Genomic DNA, 10,457 nt, shown 5'->3' with positions numbered 1-10,457 from the left:
TATCCTGGGGGAAACACCGTCGTTGGGGAAATAGGTCTGGGTTGAAGGCGGAATGCGGGTGCTCTCGGGACGGCGGTAAGGGGTAGACAGCGTTCGAGGCGCCGAGGACCAGCGGGTGGCGCAATAACGGGCGACGTGGCCGATACGGTGACAAGTAAAACATAACGGTCGATCGTCAGGGGTTCGCCACGTAGCAGGGTCGCGATATCGAGTAGCGTATCGCTGCTCTTGATAAGAAGAGGGCGGACGCCACGAAGTTTGTCTTGGGCTGGCAACAGTGCACACAGAGTGAATGCCCATGTTGGCGAGCTCCTGCCGGACGATGGCTTGAACGAATGGAGCCGTAATCGAGCTCGAGTCACAGCCGTGAACTGGAGCGGGGGCCATGGCCTCAAGTTCGCGGCGTACAATACGTGTCAGCTGATCTGGTGGAACCGACGGTTGTGCAGCCGTGCGGTCTTCGCAAGAGGACGTTGCCGCCGTGTTGGGAAGCCGGGCAAACGAGTGGCCAATGCGCCGGCTTTTAGCCTGCTTAAAGCGCCGGCACTCCTTTATAATGGCGTCGACTGTACAACAACTTCTACACATTAAAAGGTTGAAGGCGTCGTTGGCGATCCCTTTCAGGATATGCCCAACCTTGTCGTCCTCCGGCATCTCGGCGTCGGCCTTTCGGCATAGCGCTAATACGTCTTCTATGTACGCGACGTAAGATTCAGTAGCCGTCTGCGCACGTGACGCGAGCGTCTTTGTCGCGGCGATCTTCCGGCCAAGGGGCTTCCCAAACAATTCTCGGAGTTTTTCTTTGCAGGTGTCCCAGCTCTCAATCTCAGCTTCGTGATTATCAAACCATACCTTCGCAGTGCCTGTCAGGTAGAAGATTACATTTGCCAACATCATGGTAGGGTCCCATCGGTTGTTTTTACTCACGCATTCGTACTGCACCAGCCAGTCTTCAACGTCCGCGTCACCGGAACCGGAGAACGTGCCAGGATCCCGGGGTTGCACAAGAACGACCGTTGAAGCGGCGGGCGCTGATGTAGACGCTGTGTCTTCCGCCATTGCAGACAGATGTCCGAACCGACGGCCGCTGCGAAGTTCCGTTGTGAGGCGAGACGTACCCCGCACCTTCCCCAAAGTGTGACGGAAGCGAGATGGAGGCGAAGGATGTATTTACAAAATATTGTCACGTAGTAGTGACGATGAAGCAAACAGTCGTAAAACTGGGAATGACGAAACTGATTCTTTATTGGGCGAACCTGTGCCCAGAAAAGCAAGTTACACTTGAAGCACAACGATAGCAGCGAACACAGTCGGCGATCGTCGAAATCTGATCAGCGGCGAAACGCGTCGGTTTTTATACCTGAGTCGTCGAAGGTTCTAGATTAATCCCTGATGCCCGCGTGTCTTCCAGAAAGTTCTAGACAATTCGCGTCGCTCATACAATCAGATTACATGGGCGTCGGTGACCACAGACGACGGATAGAAGCATTGATAACGTCCGAGAAGCTTCCAATGCAGGCGCGTCCTGCGCCGAGCGATAAAGTTTAACATTTGTCAGCCAATGTAGAAAGCGGCCACCGGTGAAAGATAAACATGTGTACGTGTCAATACCCTCCCCTTAAAAAGCATCGTCCCGATGCTACAAACAAACACGAAAGCGAAAACAAAACCATGCGTAATAAACAAAATAACAAAAAAACAATAAAAAGTAACAAAGTACCTAAGTTTGTCAGCGGGCGTAGAAAGGCTTAAGACGCACCACGTGGATGACTTCAGGTCGTGCCCGGCGCCGCTGTGATTGCGAAATGCCGTCTGGCACGACCTCATAGTCCAGTGCGCCAATACGTCGGGTGATCTTATATGGTCCGAAATAGCGACGTAACAGCTTCTCGCTAAGTCCTCGTCGGCGTATCGGAGTCCAGACCCAAACACGGTCACCGGGCTGGTACTCGACGTAGCGTCGTCGAAGGTTGTAGTGTCGGCTGTCGGTCCTCTGCTGGTTCTTGATGCGCAGTCGGGCGAGCTGTCGACCTTCTTCGGCACGCTGCAAATAGGTGGCAACGTCGAGATTTTCTTCGTCGGTGACGTCCGGTAGCATGGCGTCAAGCGTCGTTGCCGGGTTCCTTCCGTAGACCAGGTTGAACGGCGCCATGTGCGTCGTTTCTTGCACGGCCGTGTTGTATGCGAAGGTCACGTACGGAAGGATGGCATCCCACGTCTTGTGTTCGACGTCGACGTACATTGCCAGCATGTCGGCGATGGTCTTATTTAGGCGCTCGGTGAGGCCATTCGTCTGCGGGTTTAGGCGGTGGTCCGGCGATGGCTTGTGTGGCTGTATCGCAGGATGGCTTGAGTTAGTTCTGCCGTAAAGGCAGTACCTCTGTCGGTGATGAGGACTTCTGGGGCACCGTGACGCAGCAGGATGTTCTCAACGAAGAATCGGGCTACCTCGGCAGCACTGCCTTTGGGCAAGGCTTTTGTTTCGGCGTAGCGGGTGAGGTAGTCCGTAGCTACGACGATCCATTTATTCCCGGACGTCGACGTCGGAAAAGGCCCCAGTAAGTCCATCCCAATCTGCTGGAACGGTCGGCGAGGTGGCTCGATCGGCTGTAGAAGTCCGGCTGGCCTTGTCGGCGGTGTTTTGCGTCGCTGACAGTCTCGGCATGTCCTTACGTAATGGGCGACGTCGGCAGAGAGGCGAGGCCAGTAGTATTTTTCTTGTATCCTCGCGAGCGTGCGGGGAAAACCGAGGTGTCCAGCCGTTGGGTCGTCATGGAGAGCTTGCAGAACCTCTGGACGCAATGCTGAGGGTACCACGAGGAGGTAGTTGGCTCGGAGAGGCGAGAAGTTCTTTAGGAGAATGTCGTTTTGCAAGAAAAACGACGCCAATCCTCGCCTGAACACCTTCGGCACAGTGACGGTCTTGCCTTCCAGGTAATCTACAAGGTTCCTTAGTTCCGGGTCGGCTCGCTGTTGTTCGGCGAATTCGTCGGCACTGATGGGTCCCAAGAAAGTGTCGTCATCCTGGTCATCCTGTGGCGGCGGTTCGACGGGGGCGCGAGACAAGCAGTCGGCGTCAGAGTGCTTTCGCCCGGACTTGTAAACGACGGTGATGTCGAATGCTTGAAGTCTCACACTCCATCGTGCGAGGCGACCTGAAGGATCCTTCAAGTTAGCTAGCCAACACAAGGCGTGGTGGTCGCTCACAACTTTGAAGGGCCTGCCATAGAGGTAGGGGCGAAACTTTGATGTAGCCCAGATGATGGCGAGGCATTCCTTTTCTGTTGTGGAATAATTTGATTCCGCCTTCGATAGCGACCGGCTAGCGTAACTTACAACCCTTTCTAGTCCGTCAGTCCTCTGCACAAGCACGGCGCCGAGTCCTACGCTGCTTGCGTCGGTGTGGACTTCGGTATCGGCGTTTTCGTCGAAATGCGCAAGGATGGGCGGCGATTGTAGGCGTCGCTTCAGTTCTTCAAATGCTTCGATTTGCGGCGTCTCCCACTTGAACTCGACGTCGGCCTTCGTGAGGTACGTCAGTGGCTCGGCGATCCGTGAAAAATCCTTGACGAAGCGCCTGTAATAGGCGCACAGGCCAAGAAATCTACGCACTGCCTTCTTGTCGGCGGGCGGAGGAAAGTCAGTGATGGCCGCCGTTTTCTGTGGGTCAGGGCACACTCCAGACTTGTTGATGACATGGCCCAAAAACAAGAGCTCCTCGTATGCGAAGCGGCACTTTTCTGGCTTCAACGTGAGTCCGGAGGTCTTGATAGCTTGAAAAACTGTTTCAAGGCGCCGCAGGTGTTCTTCGAAGCTTGAGGCAAACACAACGACGTCGTCCAAATACACGAGGCAAGTCTGCCACTTCAAGCCTGCCAGTACTGTATCCATGACGCGTTGGAAAGTCGCAGGTGCCGAGCAAAGACCAAACGGCATGACCTTGAACTCGAACAGTCCGTCTGGTGTTATAAAGGCAGTCTTCTCCCGGTCCCTCTCGTCGACTTCGATTTGCCAGTAGCCGGTTTTGAGGTCCATCGACGAAAAATACTTTGCGTTGTTTCTACGCGGCGGACGCCGCCGGCGGCGGCATCCTTGCGACCCGAAAGGGCTATTGGTATGAGCCCATAACAGCTGACGCTGTAAAAAATGAGAGGACGCTTAAGCTTCGCCTTTAAGAGTGGAACGCGAAAGCGTTCTCGGAACCGGTTCGCATCGCAGTTTTCTTTGAGTCGGTTTCAATGCAACACAGAACGTGGGAAAGCCAGCCTACAAAGACCAAGCTTACACCAATCCCCTTTTAGTAGGCTTCACTTTTAAACATAAATGCATTGCTGCGAAGACAGTTTTCCAGGGGCAATATAAGTCATCTTATATTAAAATGGGAAGGCCCTAGGACCCTTTTTTGTTATTGTATTAATTGTTTGCTATTGTCCCGACGCGCGCACGTGTCCAGACCGCTAAGCACGACTGCGTTGGAACCTGAACGATTCGGCACTTGCGTTCCGGGCAGTAGTTACCTATTCGCAAGTATGTACAAGTGACGACACGTCGAGGAGGAGCAGGGAGCGCGTGCACGTGCTAGCAGAAAGTCGTAGGTTCTTGTTCGAACAATCAACATCGTCGCCTCTGGTGAAATCACCAGAAGCCCCCTGGTGACGTCGCGACCACCGCTTTGGATACCGGAAAAGCTTGGAGAATAGCACGGCATGATTTTGATTTTGTAGCACGCTCGCCGCGCGTAAAGCGCGCTGCAGCGTTTGGCGTTGTTGATCGTGAAGGCATTCTGATCTCGATGCGCATGTTTATTGAAATGTTCAAAAAATTTGGAGGTGGTTTAGGGGCTCTTTAAGGAGGTATAAGCTATTCATTGTCTTACGTAATGGACAGCTTTAATTCGCAAACGGCAATAGCGGGCTAATGCTGCTAACCACGCCGCCGAGCAAACTCGAGACATCGAACGCAAGCGACAACGGCGCACTGCGGACATACTGTCCGCGACGTCGTCCTATCCGTCGCAACCGAACATGTGTGTAACCTCATAATTGAGAAATACTTTAATGAACCCTCCAAATTAACCCAGTGATAAACACTGAACCCCACCTTTCAGTTTCGCTGGTTAGCCATCTGTGGAAGGGCCGAGAAATTTTTAACAGCGGAGCTGTTTAAGCTCTGCGTTGCGCCGCGTAGCGTAGACCAGAAACTGCGCCTGGAGATGACGTCACCACGCGTTGACTAGCAACCACTTAGCACAGCTGCGCCTCCCTTCGCCTATTTTCGGCAAGGCTGCTGCGCCACCGCGCCAGCTCCTACGACCGCGCACCTGCTCCGTCTAGCCATGGCGTCACTGCGCGTCGCCTACCAACCACCTGGTATAGTTACTCCCCCGCTTCGCCTAGGCATGCCATCGCTTCGCCAAGCTCTTCACGCCGTCCTTGCCAGCTACCGCGCACATGCTTCGCCTAGCCACAATGAGATCACGCGCCCGCCGAGGGATCACGTGACCTCACCATAACTACCGATCCCATCAAAACCTCCTCTCTCCACTGGGCAGGCGGAGCCAAAAACCGTGACGTTACTGCGCGCCAACACGGTTCGCGGGCTGTGTGAGCTTTGTCTAGCTGTGCCCGGCAAGTGTGAATATGGAGCATAGTCGTGACGTCACCAGAAGATAAAAGTTCGGAGCGACTACATGTGGCGACTACATGTAGCCTTGACATGGATCGACTAAAGATCCGGACACACGAAGAAGAAGCCGCTCACCTTGAAGCGCGTCGTTCGCCCAAGCGAGAATCTGCGCGTCGGCGACGAGCCTATTCGGAATACCGTGCCCAGCAGCACTAAGGATTGCCTAGAAAACCTTATCCAAGCTTAGTCAAACCTGGAAGAAGCTAGCTCGATCACCAGTTCCACTGTTTACTCCAGCCTTGCACTACTAGTGCAAGCTGCCCACATTTTGTTTTCTTAGTGTCAGCTAGAGTATCGGCTATCCCCGTTTGCTGTCTGATCCAGACCGCTCCCTTCCTGTCTCTTAACGTTAGGCCTAACATTTTTCGTTCCATCGCTCTTTGTGCGGTCCTTAACTTGCTCTCGAGCTTCTTTTTTAATCTAGAAGTTTTAGCCCCATATTTTTCAGCTGCGGTAGAATGCACTGATTCTACACTTTTCTTTTCAACGACAGTGGTAAGCTCCCCGTGAGGATTTGGTAATGCCAGCCGTATGCACTCCAATTCAATTTTATTCTTCTGTAAATTCCCTTCTGATGATGAGCATCCCCTCTGGGTAATTGACCTAGATAAACCCACTAATTTATAGACTCCAAAGGCTGACTGGCGAGTATCAGTTCTTGTTCCCTCGCCCGGCTATTCAAGATTACCTTTGTCTTTTACATATCATTCTTCAATCCCACTCTTACACCTTCTCGGTAAAGGTCCTCAACCATTTCTAGTCATTCTTCCCTGGTATTGCTGAACAGAATAATATCATCTGCAAACCGAACGTTGCTGAGATATTCACCGTCGATCCTCACTCCTAAGCCTTCCCAGTATAATTCCTTGAACACTTCTTGTAAGCAGGCAGTGAATAGCATGAAAGAGATTGTGTCTCCTTGCATGACCTATTTCTTGACAGGTAGCTTTCTACTTGTCTTGTGGAGATCCAAAGTAGATGAGGAATCTTTCTACACATTTCCTAACATATTCACGTATGGCTCCTGTATTCCTTGATTATGCAATGCCTATATGACTGCTGGTAATATCTACTGAATGAAATTCCTCTTCATTATCTATATGATATAAACGTTATAAGCAGGATAATGTGTCTCAGAAAGGCTGGCCAAAGTGTAGATAGGAGGCCCCATCTTTGTCAAAGCCAAATCAAGAGGTTGATTGTATGACGCAATTTTCTGAATTACCGGATTGATCACATGGATGCGATCCATTGTAGAATATTCCTTCCTGAAGGCTTCCTTCAGTCTCTTGGTTGACTGAAGTCAAGTGTTGCTCCGATTTTATTGGAAAGTGCATTAGTGAATATTTTATACGATACTGAAAGCAATCTACTAGGCCTATAATGCTTCAATTCTTTAACGTCTCGCTTCTTATGAATTAGTGTTTTTGGCGGTCTTCCAGCTCTCAGTTAGACTTTAAGTCGTGAGTTACTGCGTATAAAGGGCCGCAACATCTTCAAGCATGGTGTCTCCTACCTTTAATTAAATCGGCTGTTACTCTATCTTCGTCTACCCCTTTCCCCCGGATCGTGTGTTCCAAGGCCCTTCTAACTTCATCGCTAGTTATAGAAGGAGCCTGTGTATTGTGTTCATCATTACCACGAATAAAATTAGCGTGGCTGTTCTGGGTGCTGATGTTGATTTAGAGCGTGGGATCGTCCCCGACCACGGCAGCCGCATTTCGACGGAGGCGAAATACAAAAACAAAAGCGTACCCAGGGGGTTAACATTAATCCAGCGGCCGCCACTATGGCGTGCCTCAAAATCCGATTGGTGTTTTGGCACGTAGAGACCCATAATTCAATTACAGTTTAACACTTACAACATTACAACTAACGACGTTCATAAATAGAGCTAATACTGTGTGGCAACGTAGACCTTTGCGAAAGACAAGCTAGTTATAGTTTTACCCCTATGCACTTGTGCATACTCATGGTACACAACATGACATGTACAGCCGAGTGCAAAATATTAGAGACCACGGGAGCGGCGACTAAACTACATGGCTGCGCCTTCTGACGGCTGCGCGCCGAAGCGTGTGGGTGACGCGTGGGTGTGATTCAGACCTGCTGCCGCCGAGTGACCTCCCAGAAGACGCGCGCTACTTTGCCCATACCTACTTCACCGTAGCCTCCTACGCTTTCCTCCTCGCGTCTTTCATTACCCCGCAGCGCTTCACGTTCGCTCTTTCATACTTCGCTCGTTCGCTCGGTCACGCCGCCGTAAAACGCTGACGCCGACGCTGGCCGCAGGAACTGGCGAATAATGAAGAGCTGTGCTCTGAAAAAAGTGGATGATGGAGATGCTAGGCGGTTTAGCACTTTCAATAAATGGTCAGATGTCCATCGACGGGAATCACTTGTGTCACACGGAGCGGCTTAATTTACCTAATTGAATCACTGAGACTTGTTCCATTGAACCATTATGAGAGGTTTACAAGCATCATTGTGTTTTTCGCTTGCCTTGTTCTGTAACATAGCGTACCGAATTCCATTTAAACAAAATGCAATTCCTAAGTGCTCGATTAAGTTGAAGTCGCATGTAAAAGCAAAAGAAATTTTTAAAGCTCCTTAGTTAGACTCAATACATTGCGACATTCCGTGTTGCGGCACAAAGCGTGTCTGGCGTTTCACAGCCCCGTAGCTGAGCGTGATGGTGACTCTCTATTCTTCCCAATAAACTATGCATTGCATTGAAGTGAACCCGGCAGGTCGGACACTCGGTACTTACCCGCATGCCTTCTGCGATGATACCCGGTGCTTTTGCCTGGCTCTTCTCTCCAGCTGCTCGATATTCGGTGGTTTCGCGCATGTGTTTGGGCACATGTTTGGACTGAGTACCACAAATAATTACATCATGCTTAAGTTTCCGGAAGTGGAGCGCAAAATAAATCGCTGCTTTCTGACCTTATCACAAAGCTCGATTTCGGAAAAAGTGACGCAAAGCATGTGTTCCGCGCCGCGGAACGTCTAGAAGCAAGGCGCAAGGGGGTGGCGCGCTGTCAGTGCAAATGAAGTGTTTTCGTCACGATATGACGATATCATCCATCACTCGTACGATTCCACGGCGACTGCACAAGTGGCACCTTGCGCTCTCGCCCACGTTCCGGTGCGTGCGCGGTTGAAGCGACCGAATGGGCAGACTGGCAGGTAAGAAAGGACGCGCGTGCACAGTACGTGCTCTCGAACTTAGGCGCGCAGCCGTAAGAAGGCGCAGCGATGCATTTTAGTCGCCGCTCCCGTGGTCTCTAAAATTTTGCACTCGACTGTACACAACAAGTAACAAATGCCTAGCTTCAAGTTAGACGACGTTTTACTGCCTCTAGGACCTAATGAAGACTATTCCGGGCACGCTGATATTAGTATTTGTCCATCAAGTAACCCGACGTAATTACAATGCCTCCGGGAACAACTCAGACTGGATTACACAGTCTCCCGTTCTGGGCCATTATACTTGGACACGCATTAGTCCATACAAAGTAGGAGGAAGCGTCAAAGAAAAATTTGATTTATAGCAAGCACCTGTATTTGCTCCGGAAGGCAACAGTAGGCGGGAGCGCGCTGCGGCCCTAGGCGTGTCGGCTGTTGCAACTATACATGTCTGGAATGTAATTCGCCCGATATGCGAAGCTACTTTTCGCGAGCAAGTGGTGAGATAAGCTTTACTCGCTCCTAACTTTGCTTCTCAGAGGGTAACTGTAATAGAAAAACTACGGATTTCGATTATATTGTCGGGACGTTGGACAAACAAAACATTGTCAGCAGGAACAGTAAAAAGAACGGACGGTTTTTACAGCGGAGCTGTTAAAGTCGAACTTGGTCGGTGCGCAGCGATGTTCGCAGCATAGCCAGGTCGGGATAGTGGAAAACGTATAGCGAGAGAGAAAGCTCTCGAGTGGAAAGAGAGTGTGACGAGCGGAAGGTGAGTGGAGAGGAGGAGCGGCGGCACAGGGGGCAGGGCGGAGTTGCGCGGGAGCGGAGCCAATAGACAGCCGCGCCGACTGCACATGGTATGACGTTAGTAATGACGTCCGCGCTTCTTAGTAACATCGGCGGGCATCTTCATCGCCCTGGACATTCTCGACGACGCGCAATGGCGAGGCCGACCGCTAGAACGCCGGAAGAAGAAGTCGCTTGATTGGAACGCCGTAGAGAAGCGGCTCGTGAGGCCCGCCGTGGTTGCTCAGTGGCTATAGTGTTGGGCTGCTAAGCACGAGGTCGCGGGATCGAATCCCGGCCACGGCGGCCGCATTTCGATGGGGGCGAAGTGCGAAAACACCCGTGTACTTATTTTTAGGTGCACGTTAAAGAACCCCAGGTGGTCCAAATTTCCGGAGTCCCCCTCTACGACGTGCCTCATAATCAGAACTGGTTTTGGCACGTAACACCCTATAATTTAATTTTTTAATCGGCTCGTGAGCGTGCTAGGAAACGGGGACCCGCTCCCTCACAACGAGCAAGGGAAGCTGAAGCCAATCGTCGCCGAAGAAAACATGCAGGTGTTCCAGCAAGTGAGAAACATTGCTGAGGCCTGCCCTCAACTCCGCTGGTCATTGGTGTTTCCGATAGCAAAGCGACACATAATTTTAATACTGCGCGCTAGTCACTGCTTCTTCTTCTTCTTCTTGCTCTCTGTTTTTCATATGTGCCTATATGTCTTCTTACGTCGTCGTCTTTCACGCACTACAGAGGCGGCATTTCCCTCCCTTCCAAGGGAAGCATCGTCCCAGTGT

Source organism: Dermacentor silvarum, chromosome 5 (genome assembly GCF_013339745.2).
Source record: "Dermacentor silvarum isolate Dsil-2018 chromosome 5, BIME_Dsil_1.4, whole genome shotgun sequence".
Classification (NCBI taxonomy): Eukaryota; Metazoa; Arthropoda; class Arachnida; order Ixodida; family Ixodidae; genus Dermacentor; species Dermacentor silvarum.
The sequence above is the reverse complement of the archived record's forward strand: the minus strand, read 5'-3'. Positions refer to the sequence as shown.